Genomic DNA, 18,469 nt, shown 5'->3' with positions numbered 1-18,469 from the left:
GGAAAACATGGCAAATTTCGCGGGCCAGGATCAGGGAGCTGGAGCGCGAGGAGCTGACTGGGAGCTTTTGCTATGCTCTTTGCGGTTTGGTTGGCTAAGAAGTTGCCTCGAGCAATTGGCGTAGTTGGTTTCTGATGCCCAGGGCAATGTACAATAGCCAATTTCTTTGGTTTCCACAAAGCAGTTAATAGAGCTAGGATCTCTTGCTTGTTTTTTATTTCTTTGCCTTCAGCTGTTAATAGTCCCCTCTCTCTGTAGATGGCCCCATGTATGTGCGCAGTAGCGAAAGCATAGCGGCTATCCGTGTATACTGTTAGTTTTTTCTCTGCCCCTAGGGTGAGGGCCTGTGTGAGTGCTATCAACTCGGCTCTTTGGGCCGATGTCCCTGGAGGCAAGGGTTCCGCCCAGATTACCTCAGTCTCTGACGTTACAGCTGCTCCTGCATACCGCTGGCCTTGGTGGACGTAGCTGCTGCCATCAGTGAACCAGATGAGTTCTGTGTCGGGGAGCGGACGATCTTGCAGGTCCTCCCGCACCCCATGCACCTGAGCCAGTATCTCAGTGCACTCATGGGATGGGGCGTCCAAGTCTGGATTTGGCAGCAGTGAAGCAGGGTTTAGAGAGGTTGGGGGCAGAAAAGTTATTCTGAGGGGGTTTAATAGCAGTCCTTGATAGTGGGTGAGCCGGGCGTTACTCATCCATCGGTCCGGCGGCTGCCGGAGGACGCCTTCAATGGCATGCGGGGTTATAACGCGCAACTCTTGCCCCATGATAAGTTTATCAGTGTCTCAGACCATTAGGGCGGTCTCCGCGATTATCCGGAGGCAGGGTGGCCAGCCAGCAGCCACTGAATCTAATTTTTTTGACAAATAGGCAACTGGCCTCTGCCAGGGGTCTAGGTACTGTGTTAACACGGCTTTTGCAACACCCTTACTTTCATCCACGTATAAGTGGAAGGGCTTGGAGACATCAGGGAGCCCCAGCGCGGGGGCTGATAACAAGGCAGTTTTGATTTGCTGAAAGGCCAGCTCAGCCTCTTCCGTCCAATTGAAGGGCTGCCGTTCCTTTGTTGCCTGGTATAGGGGCTTGGCTAACTCAGCAAATCCAGGTATCCATAACCTACAGAACCCTGCCGACCCCAGGAATTCTCTCACTTGCCGTGTTGACTGGGGTCTAGGGATGCGTAGGACTGTTTCCTTTCAGGCTTTGGTTAGCCAGCGTTGCCCCCCTTTTAATAGGTACCCCAGATAAGTTACCTCCGACTTGCAGATCTGAGCCTTTGTTGCTGAGGCTCGGTAGCCTGGCTCCCCCAGAGTCTTCAGGAGGTCCTCAGTCCCTTGCACACAAGTTTCCGGGGACCTGGCCGCTGTTAAGAGATCATCAACATATTGCAAAAGAGTTATTTCAGGGTGTTGCCGCCGGTACTCACCCAGATCTTCATGAAGGGCTTCATCGAACAGGGTTGGCGAGTTCTTGAACCCTTGTGGCAGTCTGGTCCATGTTAGCTGACCGTTGATGCCCCTCTCAGGATCCGTCCATTGAAATGCAAAGAGTTCTTGACTTTTGGGAGCCAGAGGAAGGCTGAAGAAAGCATCTTTTAGATCAAGAACGGTATACCACTGTTTTTCGGGATGTAAGGCACTCAGAAGGGTGTATGGATTGGGCACAGTGGGATGTATGTCCATGACCCTTTTATTAACTTCTCTTAAATCCTGTACTGGCCTGTAGTCCGTACTGTTGGGTTTATGAACAGGTAACAGTGGAGTATTCCAGGATGAGTGGCAAGCCCGTAGGACTCCCTGGTCTAGGAGTCGACGGATATGGGGCGTAATTCCTTCTCTTGCCTCCAGGGGCATAGGATATTGCCGAACCCGAACCGGGTCCGTCCCTGGCTTAACTTCCACAAATATGGCAGGTCGATGTTTAGCTAGCCCCAAGCCCCCAGTTTCTGCCCATGCTTCAGGGAAACGCTGGAGCCAAGAGTCAATTTCCTGATCGGGGGGCTTTTGCTCTTGATGGAGTTGGTACTCATCTTCTAAGGTGACAGTCAGGATAGATATTGGCCTGTTTTGGGAATCAGTTATCTTGGGCCCTTCTGGCTCAAAGTGGATTTGGGCCCCCATCTTTGTCAGCAAGTCCCTCCCTAGTAGAGGGCAGGGGCTCTCTGGGATGACTAGGAAGGAATGGGAGACTTTTCCCGTTCCTAAGTCTACAGTCCTCTGGGTTGTCCAGGGGTATTTTTTGATGCCTGTGGCCCCGTGCACCCAGGATGTTTTCTTAGACAGTTTTCCAATTGGTTTGGTTAGGACTGAGCGTTCCGCCCCAGTATCGACCAAGAAGCGAACTGGGGACCCCTCCACTTGCAAAGTTACCCTGGGTTCAGGGAGGGGGTCCGAACCCCATCCTCCCTAGTCAGAGTCCTGGGTAACGAGTACGGAGGTAGGGTTAGCTGGTCTCCGTTTCTTTGGGCAGTCTTTAATCCAGTGGCCACGTTCCTTGCAATAAGCACACTGATCTTTTTCTAATCCTTGCCTAGGGCCTTGCTTTTTCTGCTTTCTGTTTTGGCCATTTCCTGCCTGGGGGAAAGCTGCTACTAAGACTTTGGTCATTTCTTTGGTTGCCTTGAACTGTTTTTCTTCTGGAGTATCCCTATTATTATAAACTCGCTGGGCCATCTGAAGGAGGTCCTGAATCTGCTTTCCCTCTAAACCTTCTAATTTCTGGAGTTTTCTTTTAATATCTGGTGTTGCCTGGTTTACAAAGGACATTACTACCGCTGCCTGATTTTCCGGTGCTTCCGGGTCCATAGGGGTAAACTGTCTGAAGGCTTCCATTAATCTCTCTAAATACACAGCGGGCTTTCTGTCTTACCTTGTAACACAGAATATACTTTAGCCAAATTGGTGGGCTTGCGAGCTGCAGCCCGGAGACCCGCCATTAGAGTCTGGCAATAAATGAGCAGTCGTCCCCTACCTTCTGCCGTGTTGTAGTCCCATCTGGGCCGGGTCAAAGGAAAAGCCGCGTTAATGAGGTCAGGATTTGCAGTTGGCTGGCCGTCATCTCCTGGAACCAGCTTTCTGGCCTCAACTTGGATTCTTTCCCGCTCCTCCGTTGTGAACAGGATTCGGAGGAGCTGTTGACAGTCATCCCAGGTCGGCTGGTGAGTAAACATGACACTGTCTAACAACGAGGTTAGATCTTTGGGATTATCTGAGAACCGAGCATTTTGGGACTTCCAATTGTATAAATCACTGGTGGAAAAAGGCCAATACATGAGACGGGAGAGCCCGGTATCATCGAGCGATCCTATTTCTCTGAGAGGCAGGGCTACAGTGGAGTCAGGGAGTCGGGAAGCTTGGTCACGCTGTACACGGCCTCGTGTTCGGCCGGCCGGCCCCCCAGGTTACTTTCGCTCTCGGCTGCTTCCGCTTCTCGGTTTCCCTCTACGGAAGCACCACCCTGGGGGACTGGGTCCTGCGGGATAAGGTGCGGATATGGTGGGGGAAATGTGGGTTCTAACGTTAGGGGGTCCTGGCTGTCCGGCAGCACAGGGGCCGAGGGAGCAGAGGGAGTCCTTTGTCTTGTAGGTCGTGTTACTAGGAGCTTGCAAGGCTCAAGGATGAATGGAGTTATCCAGGGCAGTGGGTCTTCCACAAGATTTTGCCACACTAGAATATAAGGAATTTGATCAGGATGTCCTGACTGCCCTGACAGGAAAATCTTAGTTTTTACCTTAGTAATAATAGAGAGACAGAAAGTTCCTTCGGAGGGCCACCCTACGCCGAAAAAGGGCCATTCCGAATGGCAGAAAGTAACTAGCTTTCCTTTCTTTAGCTCTACGCTTAAGTTATGCCCCCGAGCCTTCACATCCTTAAAATTGGTAACAAGGAGTGAGAGCGGCGTGCTCTGGTTGTTGCCCATCTTTGGACTGCTCCTACAAAGAGAAGGGGGGACGAAAATGAGTGTGAAGCAGAGGGGAGTATCCGACAGGTCTGGTCCTGGAAGGGGAAGAAAAGGTTTTATGTTTCGTTTTGGGCTTACACTTAACACTTAACAATAACGGACAGACAGTAATAACGATGAGCATTCGCGAGCGCGTGTCGGACTTCCGACCTGAGTCAGACGGGGCAACCAAGGATGGAGGCCCCCAGATGGGCACTGGGGAACGTCTCCCACCAGTCCCGAGTAGCTGTCTTCTAGCGCGTCCGCCAAGACCGTGCCACTTACAGAACAGACCAATACAGATTACAGATTACGGATTTCGCGAAATTTCAGGGAGACAGACAGAGACAAAGACAGAGACAGTGACAAAGCCGGCTTACCTACAGATTAAGATCCGTTGACTTGGGGGTCTGGTGGGCTTGGGGGAAATCCCGGACGAGCCCCCATTTGTTATGCCCAGACCGTTTATTCCCCGAAGAAGACCACCAGAGTCCAGAGTCAAAGCTCAGCAGCAAGGATCTTTACTACAGGTTCGAACCTGGAGCTCTCACTTGCTCGTGAAACGAGACGGGCAGGAGAGCTCCCCCACTGAGCTCCGAACAATGTTATATAGTCTAAGGAAAGTAGGCATAGAATCATTATACAAATTAGAGGTATGATTGGCTGGAGTTTGAACAAAGCGATTTGGCAAACTATGATTGGTTCCTGCCATTTCTGATATTTCAGTACAACCCTTGAGGCGGAAGAGCAGTTTTACACAAAGGCAGTTAATTATATTGCATCAGGTTGCACGACCAGTTTATGGCTATCTTGCTTAAACACACCTTGTGACCTGGCTATCTTACTTAAACATTCCTTGTGACCTGGCCTCAGAAAGAAAAACATGTACTTACAGAACTTACGAAACCTCTGGTACGTGCAGAGATTAGAAAGCAGAACAAAGAGTTTGGCAACATCGGGGGGGGGGGAAGGGAGGGTACGCATTTTTGTATCTTTGTGTCCTTTCATGACTAGTTCTTACCAAATTCATATGAGATGAATTGATGTGTGTCTCTTCTGGGTCGAAGTAGATACTTACATAGGTGGAGACTACCACTAAAGAGAGTCCCCATTTCTGCCAGATAAATAAATGTGGGGCCATAGTATAGGAGTAATTTGGATTTCTGAGTCACTTCTTTGGAGGAAAGCTCTAAACATATCAGAAAGAAATGAGAAATATATATTTAATGGTTTACCTCCTGTAGTTGGCAGTTTGTTTCAACTATCACCCTCCCTATTATAGATATTAATTAACATTTATTACCTTCTGTGTACATTTATTCAATCCTCACAAAATCTTTACAAAATAGATATTATGATATGTATTTTGCAGTAGAGGCTTCTGAGACTTGGTGTATTTGGTTGACTTGTTCAACACAACAGCATTAGAATTTTAGCTTCCTGTTTGAGATCTACATTTATACTGTTTCCAGCATACTTCTTCAATGGTCTACTTTTTAAATCCTGATATTTATATTAATTTGACGTGGTATGTATGCATTAGTGGTGAAGAGTAGGGTTGTATGGTTGTATGTTCTTTATAATATACTGACAAATTGGGAAGTTAGGAACTGCTCCACAATCTGAAAATACCTTCAAGTGAATGGGATGAAAGCAAGGTATACCTCTCTTTATAAGATGATAAATTATTTTAGTGTCAATTGGCTTTATAGAAGATGAAAAAACTAAAAATTAAACCCCAGGAAGTCTTAAAAACATTGTTTATGTTATGAAAGACATACTATTGGGCTTTATAAAACCAATTGGGTAAACGCTAATGCTGTTGATACTACTGCTAATTCAGTTTTTCATCTGTCTTTTTTTTCTCCTAAGCTTACTTATATATTTATATTATTTGAATTTTCTGATATCTATCTATTCATCCTCTCTTGCTGCCAGAAGTGATATTTAGAAAATACAGATCCTGTATTTCTAGAAATCAGAGTACCTGTGAAGCACTTGAATATTTCTCAATTCAATACACTTACCTGGGAATGTATTTGGGTAATGGAATTTTTTGGTTATTTGTAGTTTTTCCACTAACAGGCAACTATTGTTCAATCTTTTACATTATATCACTTTCGAGAAGGAGAGTAAGGAATTCATTTATCAAAATGTTTGATCCACATTTTTCTTACTAACAAGAGTCCCATAGGCCTCAGTTTTAGAAAAATTTATATGGTTCACTGGTTGTTTCAGAAATAGATGAAGATACATTAGTAATTCAAGCTTGTCCCAGTGGTTCTCAAACTTTTAACAACATTGGAAATACCTAATGGGTATGTTAACGCAGATTACTACAGCAGCCCTACCACCAGAGATTTTGATTCGGTAAGTGTAGACTAGGGCTCATGAAACTGTAGTTTTATAAGTTTCCATGTGATAATAATGCTACTAATCCAGTGACTACACTTTGAGGATCATGGCCTAGAACAAAATGCTTTCAGGAGAATTTGTTTAGCAATGAACGCATATGAAAATATACTACGTCAAAATTCTTTCAGGATCACCTTGGAAAAGTTAAAAAAAAAAAAAAAAGAGAGATAGAAGAGACAAAAATCCAAATGATTGGCCTTTGACATCTTCTTTCTTCAGTTATTGGATGAAGGGGGCCCAGATAGGCACGCTCTTGGGTGCAGTGCGGCTCTGCAGCTGAGGCAATTCCTGAAGAAGGGGCTGGCAGCTGAAAGCTCGCTGTGGACACCACTCCAAATAGCTGGACCAAGCCCTTCCTTGAAAGGGATTTGGGTGGACATCTACATGTCTGCCACACCCCACTTAACATTTTCAAAGCCTTCTATTATCTGGAGTTGACCTGATTTTCGTATCTCAAGCATGTAATTCTTCCTTTTGTTAAATAAGTTTCACTTAACCCCCAGCACTTTGGGAGGCCAAAGCAGGCCGATCACGAGGTCAGGAGATGGAGACTATCCTGGCTAACACGGTGAAACCCGTCTCTACAAAAAATACAAAATATTAGCCGGGCGTGGTGGTGGGATCCTGTAGTCCCAGCTATTCTGGAAGCTGAGGCAGGAGACTGCAGTGAGCTGAGGTCGTGCCACTGTACTCCAACCTGGGCCACAGCGGAGTACATCTCAAAAAAAAAAAAAAAAAAAAAAAAGATTCACTTACCCACACTGCTGTACGCAAGCCAAACTTTTTTCCTTTTTTCAGTTCAAAGTTTTTCCCATGCTGTTACTCTGAAACGCTATTCTTTCACTCTCCTCACCAGTAATTCTCCTGACTTGTTTCTTATATAAGACCCCTGACAAAATGTTTCATCTCAGGTTTATCATTCTGGCTAATGCGGGTCCCCCTGAAAAATCTCTATAACTGCACTCTTTCCATTTCACTCATAGCACTTACCACTTTTTGTAGTTTTCTCTATAAACTTGTGTTTGTTTGTTTGTTTGTTTGTTTCCTATGTTCTCCATAGATCTCAAGCTCAATGGGAACAGAAGCTATGTTGTTCACCAGTGTAAACCCAAAATCATGAAGAACATAGGCTGGTAGCCCTAATGCAGGCTATCTTTAAATATCTGCTCTAAGAGTATGGTGGAGATGATCACCAAAAGTTCCTGACCCTTCCATAGTATAGAGTTATTGTAGAGTGATGGGTAAGTGCGTGACCATGGACCACTTCCCTTGCCCCATCCACTGCTTGTAATGGTTCTTAATCATTAGTAATTTCAACCCAATGGATATTTGGCAATCTCTGGAAACATTTTTAGTTGTCACAACTTGGAGGAAGATGGGTCGCTACTGGCATCTAGTGAGTATAGACCAGTGATACTGCTAAACATTCTATAGTGCACACAGTAAGTTCCTACAACAAAGAATTTTCTTTCCCAAAATACCAGTAGTAGCAAGGTTTAGAATATCTGTGTTCTATTTAGTTTTCTATTTCTGCTTTAATAAATTAGCATACACTCACTGTTATAAAACAACACAAATTTATTATTTTTACGGTTCTTTTATGGGTTCACAGAGCTAAAATCAAAGAGTCTGATTGAATTCTATTCATTTCTTGAAACTTAAGGAGAATCCATATCCCTCCTTTTTTTTTTTTTTTTTTTTTTTTTTTTGAGACAAAGTCTCACTCTGTTGCCCAGGCTGGAGTGCAGTGGCATGATCTTGTCTCACTGCTACCTCTGCCTCCTGGGTTCAAGCAATTCTCCTGCTTCAGCCTCCCAAGTAGCTGGGACTATAGGCGTGCGCCACCACACCTGGCTCATTTTTGTATTTTTTTCAGTAGAGACGGGGTTTCATCATGTTGGCCAGGCTGGTTTCAAACTCCTGACCTCAGGTCACCCACCTCGGCCTCCCAAAGTGCTGGGATTACAGGTGTGAGCCACCGTGCGCTACCCATATCCCTCCTTTTTTCTTTTTTTTAGCTGCTAGAGGCTTCCTGCATTTCTTAAGCTTGTGACCTCCTTCCTCCATGTTCCAAGCCAGCGACATTGAGTCTTTCTGGCCAGTCTTCTATAGTCATGCCTCCCTCCGACCATGCCAGGAGAGTCCTATATAAAGAAATGATTAGATTGGATTCACCTGGATAAGCCAGAATAATCTCCTTTATATTTAGGCCCTTAATAACATCTGCAAAGTTCCTTTGACCATGTACACTAATTCAGAGGCTCTGACCATCTTATGGTTGGCAGCAGAATTTTGCATACAACACGTGGGATATGTACGTAATTTTTGTCAATGGAAAATCAACATTAGCAATGTGTGTTCATTCTGAGCTAATGGGTTTAAAAAGTGAGTCTGCTGTCTCTCCTCTTTTTCCTTTCTATAATAATCTTGACTCCAGATATTCCAAAAGTCAATAATCTTGAATCTAAAAGATGCAAGATAACAAAATCACTACGTAGAAGTCAAGCCACGAAGAATAAGCGTGAGACTGTTGTGTGAGGGAACAATATATATTTATATATTCTATTAATTTCTACATGCTTCTGGTATTATATTAAGCCATAGGACCTTGAGTTTATCTATTATAGCAGCTAGCATTCTTATTGTTATTATTATTGAAAATGATACCTTAGGTTATAACAAAAAGCCTAAAATAGGTTGCATTGTTTTAGCAGTCAGGTGGCAGATGACAAGGAAATTAACATCAGAAGAAACACTTTCTTCTGAAGCCCTACACTAAACTTATTGAATGAGATACTTCTATTGTGCTATGCCATAGGGATTCCATAGTTTATCTATTATGGCAGCACACATTACCTTAACTAACACTGTGAGAAACTGGCTGAGTGAATAAATTACTAGGTAAATAGAAAAATACATTTCTGAGTTTGTATTGCTCACTTATAAAAATAAATAGAAATCACTGTGTGTATGAGCAACAGTAAATAAGTATCCTTGGCACAGATTCCAAGAACATCAACTGGATGAACGCTGGAATCATGAAGTGTTATTGGCATACCAACGAATGCAAGAAATGCTGAATAGAGGCAACCACAAACACAAACAGATTACCTTCATCTCTCACGTAGTGTTCATTATGATTTGCAAACACTAAAATATAAAGTCACTCTTCTGTACCTTCTGAACACTATGTAACCTGTAGATAGTGACAAGGAAGTATGAAAAACAATCCAAATCCTGAGGCAAAGTAATCTAAACTGTAACCACTGACTCAGGTGATGTGGTTCCCTTCTCCCTCCCATCAGGAATCAGGATTGCAGAGGGTGAGGGGGCTTCGGTGTTTATTTTCACTATAGGATGAGGGACTGCAGGTGATGTCTTGGAGAAGGTAATAATCTGGATATAGAAGACACAAGTGTTCCCTGGAAGCACTCTTACTCCATCCTAAGAGAGGAATTGATTTTTGCCTTTCCACATCTCTACTTGATGGGATATGCTGGTATTTTACTCCAGTTAATTTTGCTTTCTTTCTTCTAAGATAAGTGTATATTAAGACAGTGAGTCTCATGTAGAGTTGTTTCTTCCTTCTCAAAATTCAAAGTTTAGCCATATAGTTAATCATGATATAATGACTCCCAGTGTTAAGTAAAGATGAGAGTCATGGAATGCAAAGGCAACTTTGATACTTGTTTAGAACACTAAAAATACTTCATGTATTTCTGAAGAAAAATAAGAATTAAATTTTTTAGTACCCAGAAACATCGGTATAATTCTATCTCTTCTCATCAGAGTTCTGTTCCCCAAGTCTGGAAGATACTATCACTGACTGGTAGCTACCATTTCACTAGAAGTCCCAAAGAGATTTAATTTTTAATTTTCAACTGAATTTAACCATTGAAAGCACCGTAATAGGAGATTAATGACTGATGAAATAGCGCTATTAGTAGCATATCATAAATATATTTTGAAAGTGAGCCTCCGTAACAAAAATATTTTCTTTATAGGAAATATAAATTTCACAATTCAAAACTTCCTTATACATGGAAATACATCACTCCCTAAACTATGTGTAACTTGAGGGCAAAGACAAAATTTGTGTAGATTTGAGGAATTTTTTTAAAGGGTGAACATATTCTTATCCACATGTTTTGTTCTTATATATAACTAGTTCAAATCGCCTTCTCATCTACAAAATTCGTATAAATTCATGTATGTAATTCTATACCTTTGCTGTATCTCAAATACTTTTGTTAATCCAGTATGTCCTCTGTAGGAATTCCTATGGTTTTTATTCTTGAGGCAAGTGATACATTTCTGTGACGTTGAGTGGTGGTATATGATATAAGGAACCCCATGAGATTAATTTGGGGCCTGTGTAAATACAACAAGAATGTTGAGAGGTTTAGAAAGAAATTGTAGGCTGGGTGCGGTGGCTCACGCCTATAATCCCAACACTTTAGGAGGCTGAGGCGGGCGGATCACGAGGTCAGGAGATCAAGACCATCCTGGATAACACAGTGAAACTCATCTCTACTAAAAATATAAAAAATTAGCCAGACGTGATGGCAGGCGCCTGTAGTCCCAGCTACTCAGGAGGCTGAGGAAAGATAATCACTTGAACCTGGGAGGCAAGAGGTTGCAGTGAGCTGAGATCGTGCCATTGCGGTCCAGCCTGGGTGACAGAGCAAGACTCCATCTCAAAAAAAAAAAGTAAATATACACCTCTTTAAAAAATAGTGTGTGTATAGAGATTGTGTGTGTCAAAGGAGGGTGTTGTAACATCTGTTCAACTTAGACACTTTGTAGTTATAAACATCTTAGAAAGTTATTTATGACAATAGAAATCTTAAAATCTATATTCTTATTAAAAGCTATTTCCTACATACCTCAAAAATGGCCACCAGATACTGAAAACCCATTATAAATGTTTGACTATTATCTATAAATATTCAAAGGTTAAATAATTATGAAGCTATTACTTGAGATATTTAAAGTGGATCTGTATATGAAAGAATTGCCTAATATTCAATGAATATATAAAATTAAGTAGGTAAACATTCCATTGAAAGTCAGTAGGAAATGCTGAAAATATGTTTTCATAGAAATCATATCTGTAAAACTAATATGATTTAGGGTAATTTCTCAGCTGTGTCATTTAAAAAAATGTAATATTTCATTGGCTTCATGCAATTGAAGTTTTATTTCTTGTCCATGTAACAGTAAAATGTAATATTCCTGGCTGGTTTGTGGCATTTTCTCTTAAGATAATTCAGGCAATTTGACTCCTTTAGTCTTGTGGCTTTGCCATTCCCTACAGGCCAGCTGTTATGTGCAGAAAGAGAGGATGCAGAAGATGTATTTGCTTCACAACCATCTTCAAGCACATCATTTCTGTTAACATTGCTTTGGCAAGAACATAAACACAGGCCTACCTAGATGAAAAGTGTTTTGGTAATAGACTCCCTGAGTGGAAGCTGCTCCTCAGCAACAACTTTATATTTTGTGAGTGGGCCATCTCTGTCACATTATCAATAGAAAACGAGAAATTCTCACAAAATGCAAGAAATTATGCAGAATCAAAAAAGATAGAAGGTAGACATAATCAGACTGGAGGGCAGAAACAAAGTTCAAAACCTGCATAGAAGAGGACTTCTATAAGAGGAAGCAGGATGTATAAAGGCAATCAGTCCATGTATAAAAGAGGGGTGAGAACTGGGATGGTAGGTAATGTGAACTGGTGACGACTACAGTAATGATAGCCAGGCAGTTCAACACTCAGGGCTGGGCCCTGGGAAGGCCAATAAGAGCCAGGATGAAGTCAGAGTGCTCTCGCCCAGAAACCTTCTCACCATATTGCCAACAATTACTGAAAGCGGTATATCTTAAATGGACACAATTGTCACACATAGGATAGCAGGAAATCTGAAGTAAAGGTCAACTCTAAAACAAACAGCATCATTTTAAAAAAATCCATCCAGCTTATGAAATACACAGAGACACAAGTTTAACAAACAGAAGAACCAAACCTAAAGAAATAAAGTTAGTGTGATAAGACTTCTTAAAGTCTTATATTTATGTCAGTATAAAATACTTACATAATAAATCCCCAGAGAACTATAACAGTACAAGTAATTGTTAATTTTATTTATCAACTTGACTGAGCCAAGGGATACTCAGATATTTTGGCCAAACATTATGCTGGGTATATCTGTGAGGGTGTTTCTGGATGAGCTTAACATTCGAATCAGTAGACTTAGTACCGCAGATTGCTGTCCAAAATGTGGATGGCCCAAACAGATGAAGGCCTGAATAATACAAAAACACCAAATATCTAATCCCTCAACAAGTAAGGGAGAACTTCCATCTGACTGCTTTGAGCTGGGACATTGTTTTTTTTCCTGCTTCTGCTCAACATGAAACATCAGTTCTTCCTGAGTTTTCAGCCTTTCTAGCTTTCAGACTGTGGCTCTCCTGGCTCTCCTGGCTCTAGAGACTTTGGACTCAGACTGGAACTACACCATCAGCTTTTGGGGGTCTCCAGCTTGATGACTACAGGTCTGTGACCTCTTGATACCCATGATCATGTGAACCAATTTATTATAATTAATTTCTCTCTCTCTCTCTTTCTCTTTCTCTCTCTCCACACACACACACACACACACACACACACACACACACACACATTTTATTGCTTACGTTTTTCTGGAGAACCCTAACTAATACAATACATAACACACACATGGAATCAACCAGTTATTTTATAAATTAAAGTTTGGATTGTGACATAATGCCAACAGATGTGAACAGAAATAGGCACTGTGGAGAAACTGGGATCTTCAAACTAAAGTATTATCCCATCTCAAAATGAAAAGGAACTCAGAGTAGGGAGAAATCCCAAACTTATACTGATCACAAGAAGGCACATATACATACTAAAAACAATAACATTGGAGAGTTGGGAAAATAGGATCAGAAAAGACTTATAAGGCACTATGTTAACAAAAATCAAGATGGTGCAAAAATATTCATCAGAAAATAAAAATAAAGGCCATATCACAAATATAAATAAAGATACATATTTCATATTTATAAAAGTTAAAATTCACCAAGGAACGTTGGTTTTCTCCTGCCTTCAGACTCAAAATGAAGCATTAGTTCTTCTCAGGTCTTGAGCCTTCCAGCTTTCAGACTGGAAAATACGCTATCGGCTCACCTGGCTAGCAGAACTCTGGACTCAGACTAGAATTATATCGTCAACTTTTTGGGGTCTCTTTATAAAAGTCAAAATTCACCAGGAATATATGAAAATAAATAAACTTTAATATGCTTACAACGCCTTTAAAACATACAATTTAGGCTTGACAGAATTACAAAGAGAGATGAAAAATAAACAATGAAATTGGACATACACTCAGAAATGGACAGTTTGAGTAGAAAAAAGTAAGTACATGCAGTATTTAAATAGGACAATTAACAAGCTAAAGTTAGTAAAGAGTACTTTACTCCATATATATATATAAATGGCAAAACCTGCAATTACTTTTGTACCAACCTAATATATAAATATATATTTGTGTGTATATATATTTAGATGTATTAATAAAATATTTCACAAATATCTTGAAATTTCACACATTTGGGCTTCTATGGACTACAAAGAAAATGTTGATAAATTCTAAAAATTAGCATTTAACCCATTATATTTAATTAATACATGTGCAAAATTAGTAATTACCAAAAATTGTATATTACTGCCCCACAAATGTTTTCATGTTAAAAACAATGTAGCTAATTTGTGAATTATATGGAAAATCGAAACTAAAATTACAAACTACTGGGAAACAACTGACAATTGAGAATATCATTAATTGAAATCTGTGATGTGTGGTCAAATTGAGACTTAAAGAAAATATGTAATTTCAGAAATATTTAAAAACTAAGAATTTCTTTCAAATGAACTAAGAGTTTATTAACAATGCTAGAAAAACTCAAAAGTAAGAAATAAATTAGAAGTACATAAAAGAAAAAACAGAATACACATTAGAATTTATTAATAAAACAAGAAGATGGTTCCCCTAAAAGACCACTGAACAGGATAAACCTTTGGAAAGTCTGACCAAATGATCTGTGGAAAACAGGGATGTATAAGTATAGTTTCAGATATTTCAAAAAGTGTAAGGTTAATACAGACAGCTTTCTATAAATTTATTTCAACATATGGTTAAAATGAATTATTTTCTAGGAAACCTGAAATCACCAATTCAGTACACCAATACAAATTCCAAATAGGCCAACAGTTATAGCCAACAATAGATAGAAGACAGGGATATATCCTTATCAACAACACCAAGCCCAATGGCTTAGTTCTAGCAAAATGTCAATGAATAAATAATTTTCTGTTAAGTACATTTTCTAGAACAGAGAATAAATAAGAGAGAGAAATAGAGAAGGAGAGAGACCTAGATAGGAGAGGTTATTCTGCAAATTTTCTGAAACTATCATAATAGTAATTTAAAAGTTGGGTGAGAAAAATACTTAAAGAAAGTTAATTTTATATGAAGACAGATGTGAAAATCCTTAACACAACATTATCTAGTAAAATAGTGTTATTAAAATTATACTCTTGTTTATTAAAAGAATCATACATTATGACCATTATCATAGCATGATCTCAGTTTAGTATCAGAAAATTTATTAATATAATTACTCATATGAATGGATTAAAGAACAATTATGATCACCTTAATAAATCTTACAAAGAAGTTGATAAAACTCAATACTTATTCTTTATTTTTTAAAAAAACTCCTAACTAGTGATAAAAATAAAATTTTCTTGACTTAAAAGCTATTCACCAGAAATGTTCAGCATGTGTCATTTTAATTAAAATACATTACAAGCATTACCATTAAATTCAGGAACAAGATAGGGCTGCCCACTTCAAAACTACCATTCAGGATTGAACTAAGGGCTTACCTCACCAGCAAGAGAAGTTAAAGAAATAAGAGGTACAATATTTAAAATAATGTAACTTTCATCATTACAGATAATAAAATTATCTACTTGGAAGATCCAAGAAAATCATCTAAGAAATTTCAAATTAATAGGAAATTAAGGCTAACATAAAAACAACGAATATGAGCTACAGTCAAAATGTGATTTAAAAAAATCTTACATTCACAATACCCTGGTTTGTCTTTGTCTAGTTTTTCACTCATCTATCTTTTTCAATAATTTACAAGTAATAATAAAATATGTATTTCTCAGATTTTGGGTTTTTGGGTGGTAACAGGAATTGTATGTACATATGAATTGATTAGGCAATAATGGCCAGTATTAATGTGTTTTTTACACTCTCCTGAATAAAAACAAAAAAATACAATTACTGTTATTTTGGGGAAAATAAGAACTATACTGATAATGGTGCTTTAGAAATCTCAGATGTTCTGTTTTTATTTATCTGTTCTCAAACTTGAAAAAATAAGAAAAAATTCATTGCTATACTATCTCATTTCAACACAATATAATTTATCTTTATTCCAAATATTGCAATTTTCAGTTGCCTCTTAAAAAATATTATGTGACAGACATAACTAATTTGTATTTATTCTTATGTTTATATTAAACAATGGACATATATTAATTTTAACATAGGATATTCTGGTAATTTCTAGGAACATCTTATTATGTGTAATTCACAAACATAACTCTAAAGTTTTAAATGTAAAACAAAGTCTTGCCCTAGAAAATAAGCACTGATTAAAGTCACAGTGTGCTCTTTTGTAGTGGTGTTTTTAATAAAATATTATCAGTGGTAAAATGTAAATAAAAAAGCAAATTGCTTCATTCATCATGTATTTTAAGCAGTTAAAATGAATGAACTCTCCTTTGAGAAAACATCTGACTAAGCAAAATAATGGTTATGAGTTTGGGAAAATGTTTAATGAACTTACTGGTTAAAATGCAGTTGTTATTTTAGAGCCCATTATTGTGTGTTTTAAATTAATTGAAGCTTCTTTGCTGAAAGACTTTATTTTTTCTTTTTTTACTTAATATGCTAAAATAAGTGACCTTAGTAACTCATGTGGATGCCAAGAAGTTACCAGGTTGGGAAGGCTGGTTGACATAACAATGTGTAGCTAGAAGAGTGTGTATCCAGGAATCTTTATATGTATTTATCTGATATCAGTTCAAAGGCAAAGTGGTCGATGATCAGACACAAATGTGCTTTAAGGAGCTCATATTGTAAACACTCTGGCTGGTATTCTCTTTCTTTGTGTTCTGTAACACACCTATTTATTATAGATAGGAGGTTGAAATATTTCTGTCTATATATTGAAATATTTTAAACAATATATGTAACCATTTGCTTAAGGCAATGAGAGAAAGTATTTACTTTAAAAATGCAGCTTTATTCTTTTTTTTTTTTTTTTTTTTTTTTTTTTTTTTTTTGAGACGGAGTCTCGCTCTGTCGCCCAGGTTGGAGTGCAGTGGCCGGATCTCAGCTCACCGCAAGCTCCACCTCTCAGGTTTACGCCATTCTCCTGCCTCAGCCTCCCGAGTAGCTGGGACTACAGGCGCCCGCCACCTCGCCCGGCTAGTTTTTTGTACTTTTTAGTAGAGACGGGGTTTCACCATGTTAGCCAGGATGGTCTTGATCTCCTGACCTCGTGATCCGCCCGTCTCGGCCTCCCAAAGTGCTGGGATTACAGGCTTGAGCCACTGCGCCCGGCCTTGCAGCTTTATTCTTAATTACCAAAACTTGGAAGCAACCAAGGAGTCCGTCAGTAAGAGAATAGATACATAAACGGGATCTAGGCACATCCAGACAATGGAATATTATTCAACACTAAAAAGAAATGAGCTATTAAGCCATGAAAAGACATGGAGGAAACTTAAATGCATATTATTAAATTTAAAAAGTGAATCTAAAAAGGTTATGTACTGTATGATTCCAAATACATGATATTCTGGAAAAGACAAAACCATGAAGGCAGTAAAAAAATATCAGTAGTTGCCAGAGGTTAGTGGAGAGTGATGGATGAACAGGAGGAGCACAGAGGCGTTTTAAGACAGTGAAACTACTCTGTATGATACTCTCACGGTAGATACATGTTATTATAGATTTGTCCAAACCCATAGAAGGTACAACACCACGAGTGAAACCTAATGTAAACTATGGACTATGGGTGATAATGAAGTGTCAGTGTGGCTTCATCATCATTTGTAACAAATGTGCCACTCTGATGGGAGATATTGATAATAAGGGAGGTTATGCATGTGTGGGGAAGGGAGTGTATGGAAAATCTCTATTTTCCACTTTATTTTGTTGGGAACATATAATCTATTACTAAATGAGTTAATGATGACAAGTCAATCTGCGTACCATGGAGAATACTATGTTCCTGCACATGGTAGACATTTAGTAAATATAATGTAATGTTTAATTAAGCTAAAGAATAAGTAAAATGAGAGCTTAGACTAAGGAAAGATGAAGTCATTTTGGCAGGGATAATCTTAAAAAGAAATGACAACAACAACAGATCACAGCCAGAGACATTTTGAATGAGTTCCTTCATATTAGAATGGGTTTGGGAGTCAGGGCATTTGTCATCTGAACATGAATTATTCTACCTTTTCATTTGTAAGGTCTATATGTATATTTACTTTATAGCTTTATGGTGAGGAATAAACAAGGGGGTACATGGATATTATTCAAATGAATATAACTGAAGTAGTACTTAGACAAAACTTAACTCACAGTATCAAGATTTCTGAAGCATGAACTTGACATTCCATTGTATTCCACATCCTATGGGACCAGTGCATTATCTGATGCATAGTTACAAACTAGTTAGCATGTGTTGAATGAATAACAAGGAAAATATGGTGACAAGAAAGTACATGCTGGATAAGAGTGATTTTCTAAGCCACATTGTGAGGAATTGTGGTCAGAATCTTTTGTTTGTTGGTTTGTTTTACTTTTACACAACGGCCTGCATGGTGGCTCACACCTGCAATTCCAACACTCTGGGAGGCCAAGGTTGGCGGATCATCTGAGCCCAGGGTTTTGAGAGAGATGATATGGTGAATCTTAAAGGTCCAAAATAAATA

This window comes from Macaca thibetana, chromosome 6 (genome assembly GCF_024542745.1).
Source record: "Macaca thibetana thibetana isolate TM-01 chromosome 6, ASM2454274v1, whole genome shotgun sequence".
Taxonomy (NCBI): Eukaryota; Metazoa; Chordata; class Mammalia; order Primates; family Cercopithecidae; genus Macaca; species Macaca thibetana.
This window is presented reverse-complemented; position numbering follows the sequence as displayed.